This window comes from Schistocerca cancellata, chromosome 1 (assembly GCF_023864275.1).
Source record: "Schistocerca cancellata isolate TAMUIC-IGC-003103 chromosome 1, iqSchCanc2.1, whole genome shotgun sequence".
Lineage (NCBI taxonomy): Eukaryota > Metazoa > Arthropoda > Insecta > Orthoptera > Acrididae > Schistocerca > Schistocerca cancellata.
This window is the reverse complement of record NC_064626.1, coordinates 1,093,380,971-1,093,406,723: the sequence shown is the minus strand read 5'-3', so window position 1 is coordinate 1,093,406,723 and position 25,753 is coordinate 1,093,380,971. Positions and strand designations below refer to the sequence as shown.

The 25,753-nt window shown below is 44.8% G+C and overlaps 1 protein-coding gene across 2 annotated transcripts in view; it reads left to right on the top strand.

Moving 5' to 3' along the window:
- Positions 1–913: 913 nt before the first annotated feature.
- LOC126091487 (skin secretory protein xP2-like) overlaps positions 914–25,753 on the top strand; it is a 586,258-nt gene continuing 561,418 nt past the window's right edge. For both annotated transcript variants that reach the window (XM_049907069.1, XM_049907065.1), the window contains exon 1: positions 914–1,068. The gene's annotated coding sequence lies outside the window, so the exon portion shown is untranslated. The remainder of the gene's footprint in view (positions 1,069–25,753) is intronic.

Here is a 25,753-nt window from a genome sequence, read left to right as displayed (position 1 = left end):
ACTGCTTACAGATTTTGTACTGGTCGAAACTCTTAAGTGCACATCTGTTGTTGCCATACCACTTTGCTGAAGCCTTGCAATAATGTTTGGCAAAACGTACTGGTACCGAAAAATCTGCTCTATCACCGTTTTTCCGATGTCTCTTTCCATTGACTCAGAGTCCAACAGGTTATGTTCTTCATGTGCAGCGCGCAAATTATCCATCTAATCACAATAACACGGCCTCGAGGTGCGCTTTACGTTGAACATGTGTGTTTCGCTTACCTTTTGATTCAGACACCCCTGTACCCTTTTGCATTTCATGTACATCGACGAATGCTCATAGAATTTTGTCGGCCACAATAATAGTCTGTATTTCATTTCATTTATTTTCATCATTTACATGATATAAATTTCCTTGTCTCCGGGAAAAAAAATACTGGCAATTCTTTTCACCTTCATAATATAGTATTATCTTACTTTTTAACACTCCACACTCCTGTTCAGTTCAACTTTTGCTTACTGGCAACAGTATCTGCGTTTCGTATCAACAAAGCTCAACAAGCTTGTATCTTTTCGTTTCTGTCCAGTTTACGTTACCTATGATAAAAAAGGGATCTTGTCATTACGGCAAAAATCTACATTTTGTTATGGAAACAGGCCTTATAACATAATATTTTAATAGTTTTACGGCCTACACATATACGGCATAGAACAGATGTACGAAAAGATTAATGCAAAGTATCATCCGATGGCAAAATGTTTATAGATTTTCCAGTGGTATTAGAACACCGCCACCTTTGCCTCTTTCCGCGATGCCTTCGGAGTTCAGCGAGCTGTCCCGCCAATATGCCAAATAATCCTACCTAGTACCTAGTCTGCCGCATTGCCGCTAGATGGCGAGTTCACTGACGAATGCCGGAAAAGCTGCAATTGCAGCTGCTGCGACCTGGCGGCAAGTTCGGATACATTTCGCGTTTACCTGTCAATGGTGTAGTGTTTGTTGTCAAGTGCTACAGGTTTAAACCATCGGGCTGTAGTGCTCTCGTATCATCGCGTTTGTTTACATGAGGAGCATTCTTTTTGCCGGTAAGTCGCTGTATATTTACTTTGTTTATCTCACTAAAATATTGTAGCAACTTGTTTTGAAGCAAATAAAACACTAAAGCTGGTAAACGCCGAACAGGTGCTGTCGTTTGCTGCAGGAGCGCGGCGGCTTTTGAAATGTTGTCAGTTGTGTTCATTCATTTTTCTGGGTGGCTAATCGCTTTGTCTTAAAATATATGTAAATTACTATTGCGTTAAAAATGGCTTTCTTAATTTTAGCGGACTCTGCAGTTTTAGAGTTGCAGAACCAGTTTTGTATGTAAAAACAGCTATGAAGAACCGCGTAATTTAAATTGCGGTCTTAAAATTAATATTATATTTGCTTGCTATGGTTCCTTTTCATTTATTAGAAAAAAATGCCTTGTAGACAAACTACGTATTCAAAGCAAATTTGTTGCACACGTAGGGAACATATCTTGCTCCAAGAGCAGATTGAAACAGAAAGGAGGACTTTCGTTAGACATTATCGTCTATTGCTGAAAACAATATATAATGTGCACTTTTGTGTGGAGTGCCGCGCTACTTTCTGCATCTTGCTAGTAATCTAAGTTGTAATGTACGCATTTTCATTGTTCAAAGGATCGAGGAAAAATTTCATAAATAATATTTCTTTTACTAAGCACGGTGTGGCTAAATAATCTTGTTACGTACGACACAAATTGGTTAAATCTTATTGGAGACGGCTTGAACAGCTTCCGTATATTTTTCTTTTTAACCTTAAAATAAAGTTTAAAATGATACAGTTGCGTCAACCTCCACTTTCTTGGCAATTTGGAAGTAAGAACAAGAAAGTTGTGTTCGTTCTTTTGATTTTAATTTTCCTCGCCTTTCAGGATTTACTTTCGGGATGGTCTTTGTTAGAATGCTTGTCTAGTCCCTGGAGTTTCCGTCAAATTGCTTGGACAGGAACACTGGTGACTTCTGTTTTTGTGTCTTCCTAATTTTGCATTATTTCCCCTTTTAGATCATTAAACACTTATGGGAAATGATGCGCATTTTATTGGCTTCTACGGAGTGATGTTCAAATTAGCATTCAGCCACTTTTATTTAGTGTCCTGTCGATTCCTTCTTGTTATTACATCGTTTTTTGTCCCTTCTCTAGCAGAGTTCACTAATGCCAGACTTAACTCATCAAATGTTTAGCTGTTATTTTTCTTTAATTCCTTCCCTGGATGCATACGCAGTCACCAACGCGGTTTCCATTGATGTCTGAAGGTGTATATGAATATGATTTTTTAGATAAGTGCATACTTCATTTCTTCCTACTAATCTTACTTTCAACTGAGATAAGCGTTCATTCACAGAATTATGGAAGGTTGTATTATTCATAAAAGTGTAAAAAAATTTTGTTCAGTTGTACGTTCGAAATAATTTTCTTCGATGTGCATACGGTCTATAAGCACGTAACTGGCCAAACGACAATAGCCTACCCAAACAAAACTAATCGACTTTTTCTAAAGTACAAGCTGGCAACGGGTGAAAAACTCTTAACCTTCCCCCTAGCCACCTTCCATCTGATTTATTGAAGTGAGTGATGTTTATCCTAGGATCATTTTTGTTCAATTTATTTCCCCCTGCACTCAGAGCATCTCTGCGTGCTTCAAATTCTTGTATCCGATTACTATTTCTTAGGTGTCTTTTAAGGACTGCGCACATTCATTATCATAAGACTGCAGGAGGTTTTCATCCGCAGTACGGTAATTCAATATAATTTCAATCGTGTTTTTACTTGTTGAAAGAAGCCGAACTTTTGACTTGACGATCGCGAAAGAAGGCTGTCGTGATTAAAGAAAGCAGCGCTTTGACAGACATTGTTTAGCGTAATTCTGATTCGTGAATGGTATTTGATAGTGGACGCAACACATTTAAAAGCTGTGGTCACCCACTTATCGGTGGGCCAAGACTTTGAAACGGCCACATTCGCCTCCAGATGCTCATTTCAAGTTTCAAAACTTCGTTGGAACATCAAACTAATGAATGCCACGTTCCCAACAAATTTAATCACCAAAGATTCATCTGCCTGTTTATATATATACCTCATTCACATCGCACATTTCTTTCTTTGCAATTTTGTATATGACGGAAAGAGGAAAAACAGCAGAAACAACCGACATCCGAATTTATGGCTTCTGCTGACCAGCCAAATAACTTACGGGATTTTGTTAGCATTGCAAATCTTAATCATCTTTATCGGAATCTGTGTCATTGTGGAACATTCTTGTTGTTCCTCTGCGTTCCATCTTTGACTGTACGACGTAACCATGTCCGAAAATAAATGTGCCCCCGTCGATATCTAGACTGAATATTTTAGCAATCGTTAACGGCGTGTTGATGCACGTCGATAATGACGGAACTCAATGCAGATGCGTCACACTCCGTGCAGGAAGATTAGAAAACGGATCTGGTTACTGCGTTCGTGGTGCGCGTCAGCCTGCATGTAGCGGATAAAACGCACAAAACTAAAATTACGAATGATTTAACTATAGCAAACACTTTTTATGATTATCTAGTACTGCTTTCTCTCGAGAATCAAATAAAAAATTGTGAAAACGGATCTAATACTTCCTTCTTTCTGTCCATTGACCTGTGTTGAGTGCACCAACGCTGGACCAGTCGAAACACCGTTCGTCAGAATTCCATACTCTTAATTTTTTTAAAACTACATTCATACATTACTTGTATGTTTTTCTCAGCAAAGACCAGTGTATCATTGACATACATTGTGCTGAGCGAGTCCTGAGTGCTTGGAACGTCATTTCAGTTTGTGTAACTGTGCTTCCCGTAGCGACAGCACTCGTTTTCTAATTTTAATGTGCTGCTAAAAGTTCTTGCCCGCAGTATATATACAAAGAGAGAAAGAAAACTTTTTGACAAAAATCTGACTAAGTCTGGTAAATGATGTTCCGCGATATGATGTACTGAACCCTGCCTCCCCCTCGCCGAGGTGAACCGCGTCTCGATAGGGTGATTTGTGGTCCTTATCGAAACAGAAAGCTGAACGGTAGGTGTAACCATTTCATTTATTCATCCGGGGACATCTAACAGCGATATAGGATTTGTCATCAAAATACAATGAAAATAAATACATTCATATCGCATACGAGTGCATAAGTATGCTTTCACGATATGATAGGAGATGGGCCGTGGCCTTGATGAAGGAAGCATCCCAGTGCCTGCCTGAAACGTTTTAGGAAAACCTAAGTAAGGCTGGACGGACAGAGAAAAAAAAATCCATCCTCCTGAGTATGAGGTCAGCACATTAACGACTGCAGTGCCTCATTCGGTTGGTCTCTTTTTTATAATGTTCTTTTGTTCATACACAATTTGTACAAGATAAGTTATAATACGATAATAGTTTTGCACTGTTTCTTCGCATCGCAACCATGTCTGAAGAGTATCTGGAGAGGCCGAACTAACGTATGTCTCATCAAGAGAGAGCAGCCTTTCCTGCAGTTGCAGAAGCAGCAGTCTAGTATATTGACTGATATTGCTTGTTAATATTAGCCGTCGTTGCCTCGATATGGCAGAAATGAAGGGAAAGTACACCCGTTATATTTCCCGAGAACATGGATCACTACACCGTGGAGTAGAGAGCTGCATCAAACCACTTTTCGGATTGATACCTAAAACAACACTGTGCACTGCATTCTACTTTTAAAGTTGCTGAAATTCTTTTCCTCTACCACAATCACTTATTAACGACTAACACCATCTTAACAGCAAGGAGTTTACTAGTAATCACACCATCTTGAACGTCACTAAACGATGTCCACAGATATTCAGATCGAGGAATCATGAAGAACTGGGCAGTGGCCCACGACTGTCAAAACAAGAACTGTCTCAAATATAGTCTCGATTGATCTTCAAACGAACATTAAAGTGTGCAGTGATTCAATCATGTTGCAGCTAGTACAGTTCTGTAATATTATGTAACTTGATGGTGGGGGGCGGGGGGGAGGGAAGGGAAGGAACGGAACTTATCAGCTGCATCGGGACTTGGGAATCAGCGGCGACGAGTGAAAATATGTGCCGGACTGGGACTCGAACACAGGACTCCTGCTTACTATGCAGTTGCGTTAACCATTGCGCCATCCGGGCACAGTGCTTATCGCAAATGCGCAACTATCTCGTCACGCTCCCCACCCGACCATGTTCCCACCTAGCGCCACTTGTCCGCTGTCCCCGTCCATGCCCTCCATACTCACTGATTTTTAGATTACCGCAAAAAGTCGAACGAAGTGTGCATCTGCAATGAAAATTGTGGATTCATTGTCCATCAAGGCCAATTATTTATGTGAACGCGTGGCGTCTGTTCTTTCGCGTTCAGATAATCAGTTCTGTAACAGCCAGACGGATATTCTCCGGCAGTTACAGTAACACATCCAGACATACCAGACAGATTTCACCTCGGAGCGTCTTGGGAAGAAAATACCTAACAAGACCTGACTCTAGCGGGAAAACAATGTGTCGTATCGACGCACAAGTCGCCGAAGTGGCGTCATATCAAAAGAATTGCACCAGGTGAACGGTCTACCCGACGGGAGGCCCTCGTCACACGACATTTCATTTTTTTGTCACATACTAATAGTCCGAAAGCTTTTGGCAACGATCATAATATGAGGAACATTTTCACTGCAGAATTTTACGTGGAAGATGACTAATCCATTTGATTGGCTCATTTTATCAGTCAGTGCTTGTTATTGCAGTTGGTCTCTAGACGATGTCCCTTACCCTGCATTAGGCGTACGCAGTTACCCGTATAATCTCTTAATTTTTCTTCGGGATTTGCGGCAACAACTCTGCGACTAATCGAAAGCGAAAAATGTAGGTGGCGTGAATGATTTTAATCGTCATTTCGTTTCACAGCCAGTGTTAAAGATCTCCACAGGTCTTTGCCCCTCTTACGTGCGACAGAATTATTTCTTGAATATTTTGCTCAGTACGCTTGCCAGATATTCACATGGGAAGAAAAAATTCATATTGTTGTTGTAACAACGAAGATCGACGTGTTTGTTTTCTAGAGAATCGAAATCCGCGTCTCGGACTGATCATTCGCTTACTGCCATGTCTGCTTTTAAGACACTGACCAAAGAGTCTGTTCCTCGTCGTTAATCGTTGCTTTTTTTTCGTTTACCTGAAAGCTCTCAAACAAAAACGTAAAATTACGTGGTAACGTCCGTCGCTTATGAGGTTCCTTCAGAGACGGAGCACAAGCTCGGATTATACAAAAATTGGGAAACAAAACGACCGTGTCGTCTGTTGAAAGAAATCAGCCCAGCCTTAATACATTTGGGGAAATGGTGGAAAACCTATATCATGGTGGCGAGACGAGAATTTGAATCCAGCTTCAGCCAAATGCGAGTGCAGAGTCTTATCTACCAATGGTTTGACTATAGTCCTAGACCGACAAATTCGCGGATATTGCGGAGGAAAATCTAATTCTGTTAGCTGCAATATATTTCATAATTTTCATTAGTTTATCACAGTGCTGCTCATTTCATAGATATTCTGCATAGCAACTGTTGAGGGTTTAAAAATTTGCCCATCAGTGTATGTGAGAACCCCTTCCTTGCAAGCTTCATCTACAGTTTGTTGATTGAGCACCTTTTTATGTTCTTGTACCGAGAAAAATATCATAAATATTGATGCTATTCTTAAGAGTTTTTCAACTACATTTGTGATTCTCATTTCTTGGGGCCTCCGATGGACAGTTATTCAGCAGTGGTTCGCTCTCTCAGATATGACTCATTTCCACAGAACGTATCCGATGGGAAACCGTCTTGAACGTAGTCTTCAGTACAACAGACGTATGGTCATCCAGTGTTGGTTCCCTTTAAGTACTCGAGCCAACGTATTTATATGAGATTGTTTCTTAACATACTCAGTGTACGAGATTTTGGTTTTCGCGTGCGTTATATCGAATTTGTTTAGTTAGATAGCATTGCCAGTCTCTATGTAGATTGAAGGAAAACTTTTCGCGTGTCGCACCTGATGTGTCGAAACATCGCATATTGACACACCCGGGTTGATGACATCTGATAATTTTTCCTTCAAGATTTCCGCCAGGAAAAGACTTCGGTCTCATTGCGCCGATTGGTAACTATCGGGTGGTGTTCCATAGTTTCATAGGACTTTTAGCTTTTCCTGCCCTACTGTCATAGAGCATACTTGACGTATTCTATGTATATCTGTATTTTGAGCTGTTGATTGTATTACCATGACAATCGCTGTGTTATTCTGACATGGTTCTTGGATGAACAAAAATAAATATGTAAATTACATCATTGTCCACGGATCAACTTGGAAACATACAGGCTAGATACTAATATTCTACTGCGCAATGAAAAATGAAATCTCTTCAGAAACGATCTCAAGAAAATGACGATTTGCTCACATGTTATACTAGTTTTAGGGATAATCAGTGAATCATACATCCATGGACAGATTCTCTTGAACAATAACTACTGCATCTCGTGTGTAGCCACGTTCGCTTGTAGTGCAGTTTTGTACTCGTTCAAAGAGACGACCATAACGTTGGATAACATTCTTGTTTGTCGTAGATACTGCAAAAAGTTGAACCAACATTTGGGTCGGTACAACAGGTGTCGAAACGTTGGTTCAACTTTTTACGATATGTCGATGCTTAAGAATTTTATATATCTGAGACCTGCCGCAGAAGCCTACAAACAATTGTAGAACCGTCAGATGTCATTCCACGCTACGTCCACAGATGGTTGCAACTGGACTCCAAGGAATGCCGCTGACTGAGCAGAAATGAGAACTGAAGCATGTGCCACATCTTCGTGCTAGCCAGGGCAGTGCGTTGGGTAACGCGAAAAATGCGCACTCTGGCATTCTCCTCCTAAGAACACAACCCTTCGATTTTGCAGGAACAGTGACGTAATGGATTGCACAATCCTCTGGACTTGCTCTGCACACTTCATTGTCCTCCGACAGACACTACACACACTACAATGGGCCGAGCTTCTCCAGTACGGTATTTGCTGGTATTCGTAGCGTCACTGTTTGGGACCTGAGTTTCTCCCGGCATATACAATTATCAAATATGTTACGAGAATGCAGCCGGGTCACGTCGTCGACAACGGCCGAATTTCGGCAGGTGACCACCCTGTCATTTTCAAGGCAAAACTCAACTCTCTCTCTCTCTCTCTTTTTTTCTCTCTCTCTCTCTTTCTTTCACACACACACACACACACACACACACACACACACATCACCATCACTCACCCAGAAGCTATTGAAAGCTAGTGAAAATTACTAAACATCGGACGCAATAACATTGACTCTGCCCCTCTGTTTTTTGACAAAGTGAAGAGCAGGCTTCAACGCAGAATTTAAGCAAAAATCTCCATCTAAGTAAGTTTTGATGCAGTCTCTCTCTTCACTTGTGTTCCCCTGTCTGATTCGTGACGGTTAATTGAGATTACGCTTGATGTTGAATTAAAAAGCTGTTTGACACGAATTGATTTCCACGTTTTATACAACAACCAGTGCTATGAGCAAACAGATGCAGTTGCGATGGGAATCGCACTGTCGCCAGTTATTTCTAATTTCCTTATGGAATGTACCTTAGAGTCGGCGGCTTTGGAACTTGCGTGTTTTTTTTTCCCTCTCCAGAGGTGTAGACGATACTTTTGCTGTCTGGTCTCATGTCAGTGAGAATTTAAAGGACTTTTCACTACACCTGAATCCAATCCAACCGAATTTCGTTTCACGATGGAGATGGAAAAGGATGGCTGCCTTCCCTTCCGTGACTTGGTCAGGAGGCAGGTTTATTGTACTTTGGTATGCTGTTTATAGGGAGCCTACTCGCACTGATAGGCTGATAGTTGTCACCATCTGGCTCAGCGTGAAAGGGTACTTCGTTACTTAGTCCACAGGGTCGACGTCATTTCAGACTCTGAGAGTTTACAAGATGAGTTAACTCATCTTGAGGTCACCTTCATTCAGAATGGATATAGTGAAAGAGCAGAGGTGCGTTGAGCTAACTACTGACCGTGCATCGCGTGAGTGATGATAAAACGAGTTGGCACCTGGGAGCATCTCCAACAATATATGTGGTATTTTGCGGAGATACTTTGTTAAACGCGTTATCCGCCCTCCATCTAAGATTAGGCTCCTTTTATGTCCCCTTAAGGATGATTTTAGTCTGCGTAAGGCGGCTGTCTACCGTATTCTTTGCAGTTGTGGCATGTCCTGTATTGGTCACACTATCAGAACAGTGGAGGGCAGTTGGGCTGAGCGCAAGCGTCACGCATGCTGCAACAGCTGAGTAAATCTGCTACTGCAGAACACTGTCTTGGCACTGGCCATCCAATGGCACACGACATCACGAATATTCTCTCATGCACTTCGAGCTGTTGGGATAGTGTTACTAAGGAAGCAGTTTAGATTAAATTAACAGGTAACCTCGTAAATAGATATGGAAGTTTTTGCTTGAATTCTGTGTGGAATCCTGCTCTCTCCCTTGTCAAAAATGGGGACAGAGATAAAGCTACCTCACTTATTGTTTAGAGATTTTCACTATTGGTAACTTGTGGCGTCGGTCATCTTTGGGTTGTGTGGTAGCACTAGTGTTTTGTGTGTGTGTGTGTGTGGGTGGGTGGGTGGGTGGGTGGGCCCGCGCGCACGCGTTCGAGCGAGAGAGAGAGAGAGAGAGAGAGAGAGAGAGAGAGAGAGAGAGAGAGGTGGGACCGCGCGCGCGAATGCGTTCGTGCGTGCATGCCCGCCCGTTTGCTGTGACACGCGCGCGAATGCGTTCGTGCGTGCGTGCCCGTTTAGTGATAATCCAGGTGTTAAATTCAGTTGCACACCGCTTTGTCTTGAAAATGACAGGGTGGCCACCTGTCGAAATATCCGCGGTAGACCACGACGTGGCCTGGTTGCATTCACGGAAGTTATTTGAATAACCAACAGTGTTTCTCGCGACAGATGGAAGAACGTCCTTTGGCACGGACTTGGTGCGTGTTCTCCAATTGGCAGCCGCGCGAATTAAATGTCGAACGGCATCCATACCTGGCTGCTTCTCGGCAGATCGTGAAGTGATACACAAATTTTCTAATGTGCGGAACTTCTGAGCGACGGTACCAAATACTTTCTCCGGGACTGTGAGTGTTCGACAGAGGCAAAACTTAGTCCTGGGTGCACCCTGAGTAATGAGAGAGAACTGCCACTGTACTCCACGCACATAAATGACATGTCGGACAGGATGGGCAGCTGTCCGAAACTTTGCTGATCTTAATAAAGTGTACGTCGCTGAGTGACTGTAGGGCAGATGATTTATTCGGTACGGGTACAGTGAGAAACGCCGCCTAAATTGTAGTCCTTCTGCGCGATTGGCTGCTGCGTTCGGAAGTAACGTGCCGAAATTTTAAACTTTTGTTATTAACATTAGAAAAACTAAACAGTGAATTTACATGCCTTTCATATAAAATCATCTCACAGAAGCAAGCTATCATTCCATTATTTCAAAAACGTTAACTACCAGCAAAATAATAAATAATTGCTAAACGAAAAGGTAGACGAAGCACTTCGGATCGTGCCTAACTTGGATGGTGGGCGAAGTGGTTCAAATGGCTCTGAGCACTATGTGACTTAACTTCTGAGGTCATCAGTCGCCTAGAACTTAGAACTAATTAAACCTAACTAACCTAAGGACATCACACACATCCATGCCCGAGGCAGGATTCGAAGCTGCGACCGGAGCGGTCCCTCGGTTCCAGACTGTAGCGCCTAGAACCGCACGGCCACCTAGGACGGCGGTGGGTGAAGTGGTTCGGCTGTAAGAGTAGAGCTGGTTCGGCAGTCTCGGTGGACGGCCATGTTGTTTGCCTTGGTCGGTATCGGTTAAGAACTTAATTAGCAATCTCTGATTATTTGGACATGTAATTGTGAACAGTTTGATAGCAGTTACGCTAATACGCAGTCCATTATTTTGTTTTCTTTCTATGAAAGTGTGAAGAATGGGAATTACCTGTGATTCATAAAATGGAATATAATTGTGCACTTTCTCGTATTCTGCTAATAAAAAACGAGTGGCGTCCCTTTTAAGGAAGCCAGTGCAAAATTTAATTAATTTCACAATACCAGTTCCTCGCTAATAGTTTATTACAGCCCCAAGATATCGGACCCGCGACCTACGTGCTGTTTTCTGCGCAAGGGACAACTATGGAATACTGCAGCTTCGTGAACATCATTCTGAATTTATCTTCATTCCACTCAGAGCGATGGGAGCAACTACGCACCTCCCGGTTATTGCTTACTTAGTAGAAATGAGATCAGTGACGCGTCATTTGCGGTAACACTGAGAAGGTACAAAGAAGGGAAATTCTCGAGGGAAGGAATTGGTCATTCATACGTAAATCCCGCTCTCTCTCTCTCTCTCTCTCTCTCTCTCTCTCTCTCTCTCCGTACGCTGTTTAGTATCCGATGGTGATTCGGATTCTCCGCCCAGCTCAAGTATAGATTGTATTAATATTAAAAGCCTTATGTGCTATCTGGACAGTGTTGATGACAGTACAATAAAATTTATTAGTATTTATTGCCATGAAAATTATTGGCTATTGTAGATACATATAACATTACAAGATTTGTTTCTTAATCTGTAGATAGGTGGAGAAAATTTATTTATATTGGAATGTAGAAATTACTTACTGGAAGGTTCCCTGAAAACACTCAAATATCAATAACTTTCTCCACCAATCTGCAGATCAAGTAACAAATCTTGAAATATTGTGTGTTTCTACAATAATTAATAATTTTCATAGCACAAAAATTTTTAAAGTAATCGTCAACACTTTTCAAATAGCGCATATGGTTTTCGCATACCTTCTTGCCCACTTTCATTTTTGTACCATTTTTTAGATTAATTTCGCAGTGCTGTAATTCACTAAATCCCATTTTTTTCTATGTGTTTATTGATCTAAATTTAATATAATAGAAATACGCGCTTCCTTCCTCCAAAGGCAATGTCTTTGAAAGATATCATTGTACCGCAGTATCTTTGACACTCGTGTACTTTGTAAACGAACTGCATTTCTTTTCATATGTTGTAAGCAAAGACCTTGTAAAAAATAACTAGACTCACTGATGGCGCTGCAGTCGCGGGATAATTTGAACCTTCGGCTGGACGCCATTATAGTGGTTGTAGTCTGATGTGTTGTGTAGTACTGTTGTTTATGAAGACCCTGATTCAACGTTGTATATTCGTTGGGGCGTACATACAGTATTTGTTACTCGTAATTCTACTGTCTGTACGTTCCAATCAAAAGAAGTACAATGTGAAGAGTTGTGCAGCGATTAATTGTACAAATAAATTCGAGAAAGGAACGAATATTACATTTCACAGGTATGTGGATATTTTAAGTTGTTTTGTATGTCAGCGCACTTGCTTAGTAAATGTCTGTGCATATATTTGCAGGTTTCCTTTCTCAAAACCACAGCTGTTACAAAAATGGTTACACGCTGTCAGGAGGCAAGATTTTCGACTGACAGAATACCATTTTATATGTTCCGATCATTTTGAAGAAAGTTGTTTCCTTGAAAATTACGTAAATCGCAGAAAGCTGAAAGATGATGCTGTTCCATCCATCTTTCGTTTTCCAGACCATATACAGCAGAAGATAAATTTTTCTTTGTGAACCACATTTTATTTTAACTATAAAAGTTGAGTTGCAAGCAACACGAAATTTGAGTTAGCAGGCTTTTTATCGTTATAAAATGCAACTGAATGTGTGTAATTGTAATGTGATTTCACAACTTCTCTCGATGGAACAGTTGTTGAGTTTTATTTATTATATGAAAAAACCACACATATAAACTGAAGTGTACATCTTCGAAAGTAAATATTGTGACTAATGCGATACTGGATGCCTGCTTGAAGTCTTGTTTGTTGTAGCTGGCTGATCGGTAGCGTTTTCATGGTCTAGGTTAGGTTGAAACTTGATAATTTGGTCGTGAGTTGCCAAAGCACTACGCCGTATATAACGCACTTTTCGTCATAAAATCTAAAGCAAGGTAGAGTCAGAAAATATCTATTAACATAGTGGGCAAATCTTCGGGTATTTTGATGCATTTTGCGTACATCTATCGTAAATGAACTACGAAAAATGCTAGGGGTCTAGTGCATAACTTTTAGCTACGGCAGATTCCATGTACTACGTAACATAAATTCATAAACAGTGACTAGTTGCTGTTTGTTCATAAATTAAAAAGTGTATTGTAGTAACGTATTTAAATGAGGCCTTATGTTTGTGACCTAACTCAAGGGAAGGCATTTTATAACCAAAAGCGATGTATAAACATTCGAAATCCGCGCGTCAGTTTACCACTCTAATGGCCGCCGGCCAGCTATTCAATTTGTCCGCTCTTCAACAGTCGGCCACTCGTGCGGTTGTGGGGGCCTGGTTGTAAGTCAAACACGTGGTGCGCATTAGTAATGTTGTTTTGTAGCCCAACACATGTGTTTATTAACGAAGACCAACGTGTGAGAGTGCGAAAATACAAATATGAATACGATTCGTAGAAGAAAAACTCCAGGCGGACATTTCACGTAACTTTCATTCGAACACAAGTCTGTAGCGCAACCATCTTTAATATACGTTTGTAACTGTAAATTATAGTACATTTTAGGATAGCTGAGCAGGAAACCATGCGTTTTGACGGAAGTATGAAAGCCGCCAGACGATGAATTGTATTAATTGAAAACTGGTAGTGGGATTTTTTTATGGATAAAGTAACGTAAAACCAATTTGTGGCTGGTTGCTGCTGTACACCTGTTCCATTCACTAACGGAAGGCGGAAAGAATGATTGCTTAAACACACCTCTGCACGCTGTAGTTTTGACTTGTCTCCGCGGTCCCTAGGCGAGCGATACCAAAGCTGTAGTGCATTCCAAGATTCACCATTTAAAGCTAGCTCTAGAAACTTTACAAGTAGGGTTTCGCGGGATAGTTACGTCGACACCCCCGGGATAACAAGGCCGTCCGGCAGTGTTAGTGACGTCACACTAAGCGGCCCATAGCCGACGCAGCAGTCCACGGACACCTCCGTACAGACGCGCCTGATGCTAGCGATCTTCTGTCCGTCATACAGAAAGAAGCGAACTGTAATTCGAACCAAAGACCAAATTATATATATTCTTGTAAACAGCATAAAGGTTCATAACGAAATACCGATTACATATACGGGCAGGAATAGGTTCTAGAATTCCTCTGGAAAGTGTTTAACTTCAGTACCAGAATGAACATAAAATTGTCAGGTTTTCTAAATAGAAAAGCACTTTGTTAGTAACAGACAGCAATAATGAGACTTGCAGTTGGTGATTTCTACGTGGAAAAGGAAATAAGCTGTAGAGAGATTGAAAATGGTAAGTAAAGAGAGCCTCAGCCTTTTGCTCACATTCTTACATGTAATGCACTTGGTTCTTTTTCATTTCCTTACCTTTCATAACATTTGTAATATTGTTTCAAGAAGTGTATCTTCAATAGCAGAGTGAACTTCAAATTGTCAGGCTTTTCTTAAAGGAAAGAGCAGTCCCTTAGTATCACAGTGCAAGACAGAATCTTGTGTTCGGTGATGTCTATGTTAAAAGGAGAATGTTTGATATCTATCTTTTGTTTCCATTCTTTATTACGGGGGGTACACTTGTAAAAATTCTTGAAAAGAGCTGTCACCATGAACATATGAGTAAATTCACAATAGTCACGTGACCCCCTGCGGGTTCGGGGGTTAGAATAGGCCCGCGGTATTCCTGCCTGTCGTAAGAGGCGACTAAAAGGAGTCTCACATGTTTTGGCCTTATGTGATGGTCCCCTCTCGGGTTTGACCTCCATCTTTCTAAATTATTCCGAAGAGCGAGCCAATTGGGGAAGGGCGCCTTACGTGGTGCACTGTGTATCCGTCGTGCAATTAGACCTTTAGCCGGCTTTCACGTCGTTGCCATGGTGTCCCGCTCGTTTTCGATCTTTAGGGCGGGGATACGTCCCTGGGTGCGATTACCACGCTGCCCTCTGCAGTGTTTCTTTTAACTGCGGCGACGACCTTGGACAGTTTTGCACCTAAGATCCAGCACGGTAGCCAGTCCGTTGTGGTGGGGCCGCCATGTACCCTCTTGGTTGTAGCCCCCTGACAACACAGGGATCGCTCTACTGATGCCTGCGCCGTTAACTCCCCACGTATGCCAAGGAGTAGATGCCTATCCTCCTGGGGTATCAGGACTCCCGGCAACGGCCATCCTGCCAGGTGGCCTTTGCTGTGGCTGGGTGGCGCCCGTGGGGAGGGCCCTTGGTCGGAGTAGGTGGCATCAGGGCGGATGACCCGCAATGAAGCGTGGTACATCATCTCTCGCTGGCGGCCAGCCGCCAGCAGTCTCTAAGCGTTCTCGGGCTCAATTTAATGCTCAGAAGTACGATCTGAAAACGTTCCCCTCCCTGGCCACGCCGTGGGAAGAGCGTAAGTCCCAGGATGGAGGTAACAGTTATTCGCCCCGATTCTTAGTTTGCACGAGAGCTGATGGGGAGTCTTTTCTCTCCACAAAGCCTCAGTTCTTCGTCGAGCATTTAGAGGACAAGTTTGGGGAGGTGGAGGGCTTGTCTAAAATGCGCTCTGGCTCAGTACTGATACAAACGGCATCCTCCGCCCAGTCACGCAGGTTACTTGCTTGTGACAAGTTGGGGGATGTTAACGTTACTATTACTCCACATAAGAGTTTAAATATGGTCCAGGGTGTTATTTTCCATAGGGACCTCCTTTTGCAGTCTGATGACGAGCTGCGCGCCAACTTAGAACGTAGAGGTGTTCATTTCGTCCGGCGCGTTCATCGGGGTCCGAGGGACAATCAGGTTGCTACCGGTGCCTTCATCTTGGCCTTCGAGGGTGATACGTTACCGGAAAAGGTCAAGGTGATGGTCTACCGATGTGACGTCAAGCCCTATATCCCTCCCCCGATGCGGTGCTTCAAGTGCTGGAAGTTCGGCCATATGTCTTCCCGCTGCACTTCCAGCCTCACATGTCGAGATTGCGGACGCCCATCTCATCCCGATACTCCATGTGCCCCGCCTCCCATCTGCGTCAACTGCGGGGAGCACCATTCACCTTGCTCGCCAGACTGCAGAATATTCCAGAAAGAGCGCAAAATCATGGAATATAAGACCCTGGACCGACTGACTTATACTGAGGCCAAACGGAAATACGACCGATTACATCCAGTGAGAATGACAACTTCCTACGCCGCTGTTACAACACCTGTGCTAGCCCCATCAGTTTCGCGCCTTTCGGCCGGATCGACGAGTGGTACAACTCCTCCTGCCCCCTTGCCAGTGGGGGGCTCTACCCACCCGATTGCTCCTGTGCCACCTACCTCAGGAGCAACACCATCCCCCCCATCGGGGACGTCGGTCCCCGCTTCTACGCCGGAGAAGTGTCTAACTTCTTCGGCTTCTCACGCTCGCAAGGGGTCCCTTGGGTCCCTCCCTTCCCAGGTTTCCACCGGCGGGAAGGCTGACGATAGACAGTGGCGTAAGTGCCCACAATCTGCAGGTCGAAGGGCTTCCCGATCCTCCTCAGTCCCGGAGACTGAATCGGTGAAGCCCTCCCAGCCAGTTAAACCCAAGGAGCAGCGTGAGAAATCAAAGAAGAGCAGCTCTAAGCCCAAGGAACGCGCGGTGGTAGCCACCCCATCGCAACCTTCTAGCTCTGCGTCTGAGGACGCGGTGGAGATTCTGGCGTCCGCTGAGGACCTCGATCTCGCCGGTCCCTCAGACGCCGTGAATAGCAATAGCACTAGCACGGGTGCTCAATCGGAGGCAGCAGGTGACCCAGCGGCGTAATCTGCCGTCCCAGTCCCGGCACGCCTTTCTCAGCCATGGACAAAACCATCCTCCAGTGGAACTGCAGCGGTTTCTTCCACCATCTAGCTGAGCTCCGCCAACTTATCAGCCTTCACCCTTTCCTCTGCATTGCTCTGCAGGAAACTTGGTTTCCAGCAATGCGCACCCCCGCCCTCCGTGGCTATCGGGGTTATTATAAGAACCGAGCAGCTTATGAAAGGGTGTCTGGTGGCGTCTGCATCTATGTCCTTAACTCACTTCACAGCGAGTCTGTCCCTCTCCAAACAGCTTTAGAGGCTGTCGCTGTTAGGGTGTGGACGCCGCAGGCTCTTACCATCTGCAGTCTTTACCTTCCACCGGAGGGTGATGTCGCGCAGCATGTCCTGGCTGCGCTGATAGCCCAATTGCCGCCACCTTTTTTATTACTGGGCGACTTTAACGCCCATAACCCTCTGTGGGGTGGGTCAGTGGCAACAGGTCGAGGCGCCACCGTTGAGCATTTATTGTCGCAGCTCGATCTCTCGATTTTGAATGATGGTGCCTCCACACACTTCAGTGTGGCGCATGGCACCTACTCCGCCATTGACCTTTCAATCTGTAGCCCTAGCCTCTTACCATCTGTCCACTGGAGTGTGCATGACGACCTGTGTGGTAGTGACCACTTTCCGATTTTTCTGTCACTACCACAGCGTCACTCTTCTGGGCGCCCTAGCAGATGGGCTATGAATAAGGCTGACTGGGACTTGTTCTCCTCCACTGCCGCTATTGAGCCTCTCTCAACTGATGCCATTGATGTGGTGGTTACATCGGTCACCGCCGGCATCGTCACTGCCGCCGAGTCTGCCATTCCCCGTTCTTCTGGGTCCCCTCGGCGGAGGGCTGTGCCTTGGTGGTCGCCTGAGATCGCTGAAGCGATTAAGGATCGCCGGCGGGCACTCCAGCGTCACAAGCGACATCCCTCCATGGACCACCTTATCGCCTTTAAACGGCTGCGTGCGCGGGCCCGCCTCCTTATCCGCCAAGGCAAGAAGGAGTGCTGGGAGCGGTATGTGTCCACCATTGGACTCCATGTCACTCCATCGCAGGTCTGGGCCAAGATTCGACGGGTCTTCGGCTATCGGACCCCTGCCAGCGTCCCTGCGCTCTCACTGAATGGAGCAGTTTGTACTGACTCCGCCGTCATTGCAAACCGCTTAGCAGAGCATTTTGCTATGAGTTCCGCTTCTGCGAATTACCCCCAGGCCTTCCGCTCCATTAAAGAGCGGATGGAACGTCGGAGCCTTTCTTTTCGCACCAACGCTTCTGAACCCTACAACGCTCCATTCAGTGAGTGGGAATTTCAGAGTGCCCTTGCCGCTTGCCCTGATACCGCTCCCGGGCCAGATCGCATCCACTGTCAGATGCTGAAACACCTTTCAGTGGACTGCAAGCGACGCCTCCTCGACCTTTACAACCGTCTCTGGGTCGAGGGTGAGTTTCCATCGCAATGGCGGGAAAGTATTGTCATCCCCATTTTGAAACCTGGAAAGAACCCTCTGGAGGTGGACAGCTACCGCCCCATTAGCCTCACCAACGTTCTTTGTAAGCTTCTCGAACGGATGGTGAGCCGGCGCTTAAATTGGGTACTGGAGTCTCGGGGCCTTCTGGCTCCGTCTCAGGGTGGGTTCCGGAAAGGCCGCTCCGCCGCCGACAATCTGGTGAGCCTGGAGTCGGCCATCCGTACTGCCTTTGCCCGCCGTCAGCACCTGGTCGCTGTCTTTTTCGACATGCGGAAGGCGTACGATACGACATGGCGTCATCACATCCTTTCTACGCTTCATGGATGGGGTCTTCGGGGCCCTCTGCCGATCTTTATCCGCAATTTCCTGTCGTATCGTACCTTCCGCGTGCAAGTCGCAGCCTCCTATAGTTCCACCCACGTCCAGGAGAACGGTGTGCCACAGGGTTCTGTTTTAAGTGTCTGTCTGTTTTTAATAGCCATTAACGGGCTCGCTGCGGCCGTGGGAAATTCTGTCTCTGCTTCCCTGTATGCTGACGACTTCTGCCTTTATTACAGCTCTCCTGGCATTGCAGCTGTTGAACGTCAGCTACAGGGCGCTATCCGTACGGCGCAGTCTTGGGCTGTAGCGCATGGGTTTCAGTTTTCGGCAGCCAAGACCCGCGTTATGCATTTCTGCCGGCGCCGAACAGTCCATCCTGAGCCGCGGCTTTATCTTGGCGACGAACTCCTTGCTGTGGTGGAAACCCACAGGTTTTTGGGGGTGGTTTTCGATGCCCGGTTGACTTGGCTGCCTCATATCCGGCAGCTTAAACAGACGTGTTGGCGGCATCTCAACGCTGTGAGATGCTTGAGCCACACCCGCTGGGGCGCCGACCGCTCTACCCTGTTGCGGCTCTACCAGGCGTTAATCCAGTCCCGTCTGGATTATGGGAGCCTGGCTTATGGCTCAGCATCCCCATCTGCGTTACGGGTGCTGGACCCAATTCTCCACAGCGGGATACGCCTTGCCACTGGTGCTTTCCGCACCAGCCCTGTGGACAGTGTGCTAGTGGAGGCAGGTGTACCCCCACTGCGGTTCCGGCGCCAACGTTTGCTGGCCGCTTATGCTGCCCATGTTCTAAGCTTGCCCGGGCATCCAAATTATCGTGTCCTGTTCCCGCAGTCAGTCGTCCATCTGCCAGACCGTCGGCCCCGGTCGGGTTGTCCGATCGCCGTACGCGTCAAGGAGCTTCTCTGTGGGCTTGGGTTTTTCCCTGTTCCACCTCCTTTCCGGGCGCCTCTGCGTCCACCCCCGTGGTGTGTTCCTCGCCCTTGCCTTCGGCTCGACTTGGCACAGGGCTCGAAGGACTCGGTCCCTCCAGAGGCCTTCCGCCGCCGCTTTTATTCCATCCTGGCCACGTATCAGGGCTCTGGAATTGTTTACACCGACGGTTCGATGGTTGCCGGTCGTGTCGGGTATGCGCTAACTCTAGGGGACCATTCCGAACAACGGTCCTTGGCGGCTGGCTGCAGCGTTTACACTGCTGAGCTAGTCGCCATCTTTAGAGCCCTAGAGTATATCCGCTCCTGCTCAGGTGAGTCCTTCGTTATCTGTAGCGATTCCCTGAGCGGTTTACGAGCTCTCGACCAGTGTTTTCCTCGTTCTCGTCTGGTGATGGCTATCCATGAGTCCCTGCATACTCTTGCGCGTTGCGGCCGCTCTGTGGTCTTTGTGTGGACCCCCGGTCATGTCGGTATCCCGGGCAATGAACATGTTGACCGCCTGGCGAAAGAGGCCACGAATAAACCATCTCTGGATGTTGGCCTCCCAGAGGCTGATTTGCGGGCAGTCCTCCGCCGAAAAGTTTTTGCGCTTTGGGACGCTGAATGGCGCGATCGGATTACACCCAATAAACTCCGTGCCATTAAGGAGACGACGACTGTGTGGCGGTCCTCCATGCGAGCCAACCGCAGGGACTCAGTCGTCCTTTGTCGGCTCCGCATTGGCCACTCCCGGCTAACACACAGTTATTTACTGCGCCAGGAGGACCCTCCTGTATGTCGCTGCGGGGCGGCTTTGACGGTGGCCCACATTCTGTTGGCCTGCCCCCTTTTAGCTGTGGTCAGGCAGACATTTGCGCTGCCTGATACGCTCCCTGCCGTTTTATCCGATGACCCTGTTATGGCTGCCTTAGTTTTACGTTTTCTTCGGGCAGGGAGTTTTTATTCTTTCCTCTGAGTGTTTCTGTTTTATTTTATTTTTTGTTTTGATTCTGGCCTTTGGCCTATGATTTTACACTGATCTTTTAATGTGTTTCTAAGTGGTTGGCTTTTCCTTTTTTATTTCTATGGTCGGCCAACCACTGTCACACTCTGTGTGGTTTTAGTTCGTTTTGTCTTGTCCTTGTCTCCGTTTCTTTTGTTCTGTATCGTCTGTGTCTATTCTGTTCCTCGTTTTTATTCTCTGTGGATGTTCTTTGTCTTTGGAAAAAGGGACCGATGACCGTAGCAGTCTGGTCCCTTTCATCCCCCAAACCAACCAACCAACAATAGTCACGTGTTTTATGAGATAAAGCCAACTCTTGTTACCTTATTGTAAACGAAAGTTGTGAGGGTTTTGCTATGTATGACAGTGTTTAAGATAATTTACTTTCAGTGTAATAGCTTGAAAATGTTAAGTCCTGCTGTCAGTTGGCATTTGTCACCACCTGTATGCGTGTTTTAAAGCTAAATAGTGTTCTGACAATTATAAAATAGTGGCAAAGTTCCTCAATCCATTAAACTTATTCCTGCCCGTATATGTAATCGGTATTTCGTTAAGAACCTTTATGCTGTTTACAAGAATATATATAATTTGGTCTTTGGTTCGAATTATAGTTGGCTCCTTTCTGTATGACGGACAGAAGATCGTTAGCATCAGGCGCGTCTGTACGGAGGTGTCCGCGGACTGCTGCGTCGGCTATGGGCCGCTTAGTGTGACGTCACTAACACTGCTGGACGGCCTTGTTATCTCGGGGGTGTCGGTTACGTCCATCTTAAGGCATCTGCCAGTTCAGAATTTACAGCATACCCGTGACGCTCACTCAAAGCCAAAGGAAGCTGTGACCATTTGTGATGCCCTTTTTAGTATGAATCTAACATTCTATGTTAGTCCTGTATGTTATGAGTCAAACTGAACAGGTTTCATACTAGAAACGTATAGGGAGGAGTGGGGGGAAAGAGGGACGTATTAACTGATAACTGCACAAGTTAGAAAGAAATAAGATGAAGAATCAGACTGGCAAAGCAAGTTCTCCAGAAAAAGAAACACTTATTGTGCAGCGAATTTGTGCTGGAGTTCAGTATGTTGGTTGAATGCTTCATGTGGGGTGTTTTCGTGCATAGCTTTACCAACGAAGAGGGACAGAGAGAGAGAGATGTGGTTTTGGAAGAGAATTGAGCAAATAAAGTAGATGTATGAAGTGAAGAACGGTGATGTACCGGGAAAATCTCCCCTGAATATTGTTAAGAAAGCGGAAGTTGACTCGATGGAACTTGTACAGCGAGGAAAAAGAATTCTAAGAAACAGCTATCGAAGGTACAGTGGAAGGACAGAAGGAGATAGAGAGGGAGAGAATAAAAATGCTGCGTAAAACGTATAGTGGGTGATACCACACTGCGAAGCGGATCAGGTGGAGACAGCAACGGTTTCAGAAACCTGTGTGTGTGTGTGTGTGTGTGTGTGTGTGTGTGTGTGTGTGTGTGTGTGTGTGTGTGTGTGTAAGTTCTTAAGGGACCAAACTGCTGAGGTCATCGGTCCCTAGACTTACACACTACTTAAACTAACCTAAACTAACTCATGCTAAGAACACCACACACACCCAGGGGCCGCGCAGTCCGTGACATGGCGCCTGTAACCGCGCGGCCACTCCGAAATTCATCGATGCCGTATTCTCTCTCTTCCACTTTATAACTATATCTTGTAATTTATTTTAAATTAGCTTACAATTTTCTGTTCCCACTTATGAAATCACCAATACATCTTAAAATTCAACATCAAGATCTTGTAACAACAGACCTCAATTCAAAACGTAATCAGTAAATCGAGCATACAGGTTTATTTCCTGGCTCCTGTACACTGCGATTTTTGTTCAGAATACATAGGAACGAAGTCCAGCAAACTCGATGAAATTTACTGCTCTTGTCGATAGAGAGCACCCCAATAAGCTTTTACGTATCGTTATTTGTAAATGCCGACAAAAACCTATTGTGTTCATTCCAGTTTTGCTTTACACCGAGTTATTTGTTTTATTATAACGAGCTTTTTGTTGTTGTTTCTTATGCATACACACAGAGTTTACATCTGCCACGGAATTTGCACCTTTAAAAAACCGAACCCAGTTTATGAACGACAAACATTTTCCGGCGATGTATGTGAATGTGGGCAGCCGTTCAGTGGTATCATGTAAAAAAAAAAGCTGCTCTGAAGCGTGTAACTGTGGATGACTGTGATAATCCTGTTACATTAGCGTTGGCAGCGATGCGTCAATTTCAGATTATTCGTGGTCTGAAAAGCTTCTGAGGCAGCTAAAATGATACTCCTGTCTTGTCACGGAGGAAAAAGTGATCAAAATGATGAATTGCTGAGATTTTTCAGTACTGTTTCTTTATAGCTTGGAAGGTCCTGAGGTGACACCATGATTAGCACTCTGACTTCATTTTCAAGGACTCTCGGATGCGAATTAGAAGGCCACGGCCGATTTATTTCCCTACTGTTGTCCGATCCCAACTTGCCGTCTGTTTTTAATGACTTGGACATCAACGGAGTAACTATTCATTCTGTTACACAGATACGCATTGTTTAGGAAACTTTTAATTCTAAACGGAAGTAATGCTGAACACGGTCGTGCATTCTTTTAATTTTCCAGAAATCAAGTTCGTATTACTTTCCTTGATAAAAAGGAAAGGTTCGTGAGCTTATAAAATCATAAGCTTACGAGCAAAATTACCGTCTTTCAGTCCAAAAATTTAAACATGACTGCGCGTCAGCAATGGTGCACATAGAAACTTGACAAGACTGGAAAACTGGATGACTGTTGTTTTCCAATCTTATCAAGTTATTTCAGTTCATTTAGAACTCCATCGGTAAACTTCAGTCTCTTCGTTACGGTGGTCGGATAGATACGTCAACAACACAAGTTTGTATGGTGTTTTATATATCCAATTTGTTAGAATGCACAGTATCCCCATTTGAAGAGTCTCAGTTTCAGTGCCACCGAGCGAGGCGGCGCCGTGGTCAGCACACTGGACTAGCATTCTGGAGGACGACGGTTCAAGCCCGCGTCCGGCCATCCTGATTTAGGTTTTCTGTGTTTCCGTAAATCGCTTCAGGCAAATGCCGGATGTTCTTCCATAATCCGAGCTCCGTCTCTAATGACCTCGCTGTCTACGGGACGTTAAACACTAATCTCCTCCTCCTCAGGCTCATTGCCTACATTTGTCGAGGAAATTACAAGCTCGCAGCTTGAACAGAGGTGAAATATGCTTAAGAGTTTTGTCTGATATACGAGAAAACTGTCTTTAAGAATTATTTACGTGCTTATAAGTTAATTTAAAACGTAGTGACTGGAATAGGCTGTGGATTTGTTTGCGTTTAAACGTATGCGGTAAATGGGCTGCTTCCATGTTGACAGCTCTGTACAGCGATTTGCATTGGGTCTCTGACTGCGTATTCTTAGTAAGAGACTCTGTGGCTGGTTGGACTCGTTGTTGGAAGTTAATTGCCAGTACTGTTGGGCAGTTGGAAGTTAGTCGCCAGCAGTGATGGAAGTACTGTTGGGCAGTTGGAGGTGAACAGCCAGCAGTGATGGGTGTTAGATGTGAGAAGTTAGCACTGATGGAGGGTAGAGGTCTGAAGTGTTAGTGTAGGCTAACGATCTGTACATGTTCGACTTGGAGATTGAATATTATTCATGATTATATACCTTTGCACTAGATGCCAGTGTCGATTTATATTCGTGGTTCAAATGGCTCTAAGCACTATGGGACTAACATCCGAAGTCATCAGTCCCCTAGACTTACAACTACTTAAACATAACTTAACCTAAGGACATCACCCACATCCAAGTCCGAGACAGCATTCGAATCTGCGACCGTAACAGCAGCGCGGTTCCGGACTGAAGCTCCTAGAACAGCTCGGTCACAGCGGCCGGCTATATTCTTGTTTGAACTGGATGTCACATTATTAAGGTAAAAAATACATTATTTGGTTTGCAACAAAATCTTTCCTTTCCTAACCACATGCCTATTAGTAGTTAGTGGCTTTAGTAGAAAGAATCTTTTATTTAGCTGGCAGTACTGACGCTCGCTGTATTGCAGTAGTTCGCGTAATGAAGATTTTTGTGAGGTAAGTGCTTAATGAAATGTATAGGTTATTGTTAAGATTTTTTAGTCCGGGCCATTCTTTTGAATTAATTATTTGAAGTCAGGTTGTAATTTTTTGGAGCAGCCAGATTGCGTTGCGCTAGAATATTGTGGGTCAGTGTTGACATGATAAGAAAAAGTAAAGAGAAAGTAGGCTCAGTACGTTCAGTTTTACTCTGCTGTTTCAGAACCAAACAACGTAGAAGTTTCACCTTCTCAGTCATTCTGCAATTTAAGTACAGACACACTCATTTACATAAATAAGTTTCAACGCATAATTGCAACTTGAAGCTCCACCGTACGTCTCTGAAACTGTTTTGAATGAATGGAGAGAACATTTTAAGTATTTGGCAGTGAACAGTACACTCTGTCATATACATTCGTGGTTTGCAGAATACACCGTGATTAAAGGTATCCGGACGCCACTACGTAATGCAGAATTGACCACTAGATGTCAAGAGAAGCGGACCCGCCATTATAAAAGGAGGGGGAGGGGGAGGGCGAGTTTTGTGTTGTCAGTAGAAAACACCAGAATGAATCGCTCAGGAGAGCTAAGTCACTTCGAACATGAACTAGTCATTGGATGTCACCTAAGTAGCAAATCGTTCAGGTCATTTCAAACCTTCTAAGGTTGCCTAAGTCGACTGTTCCGTTGATTTAGTTGTGAAGAGGAAACGCGATGGAACAACCGCAGCTGAACCAAGACCGGGAAGACATCGTGTAGTAACGGACTGGGACCGTCGAGCATTGCGGAGGGTGTTTGTAAATAATCTCATGAAACCGGCGGAAGGAGTTATTTGTGAGTTCCAGAGTGCTACCAGCAGTCCAGCTAGCAAAGTGTGTGCGTAGTGAGTTAAAGAGATTGAGGTACAACGGTCGAACAGTCCTCATAAGCCGTACATTTCTGTAGTCAGCACTAAGTGACATAAATTGTGGT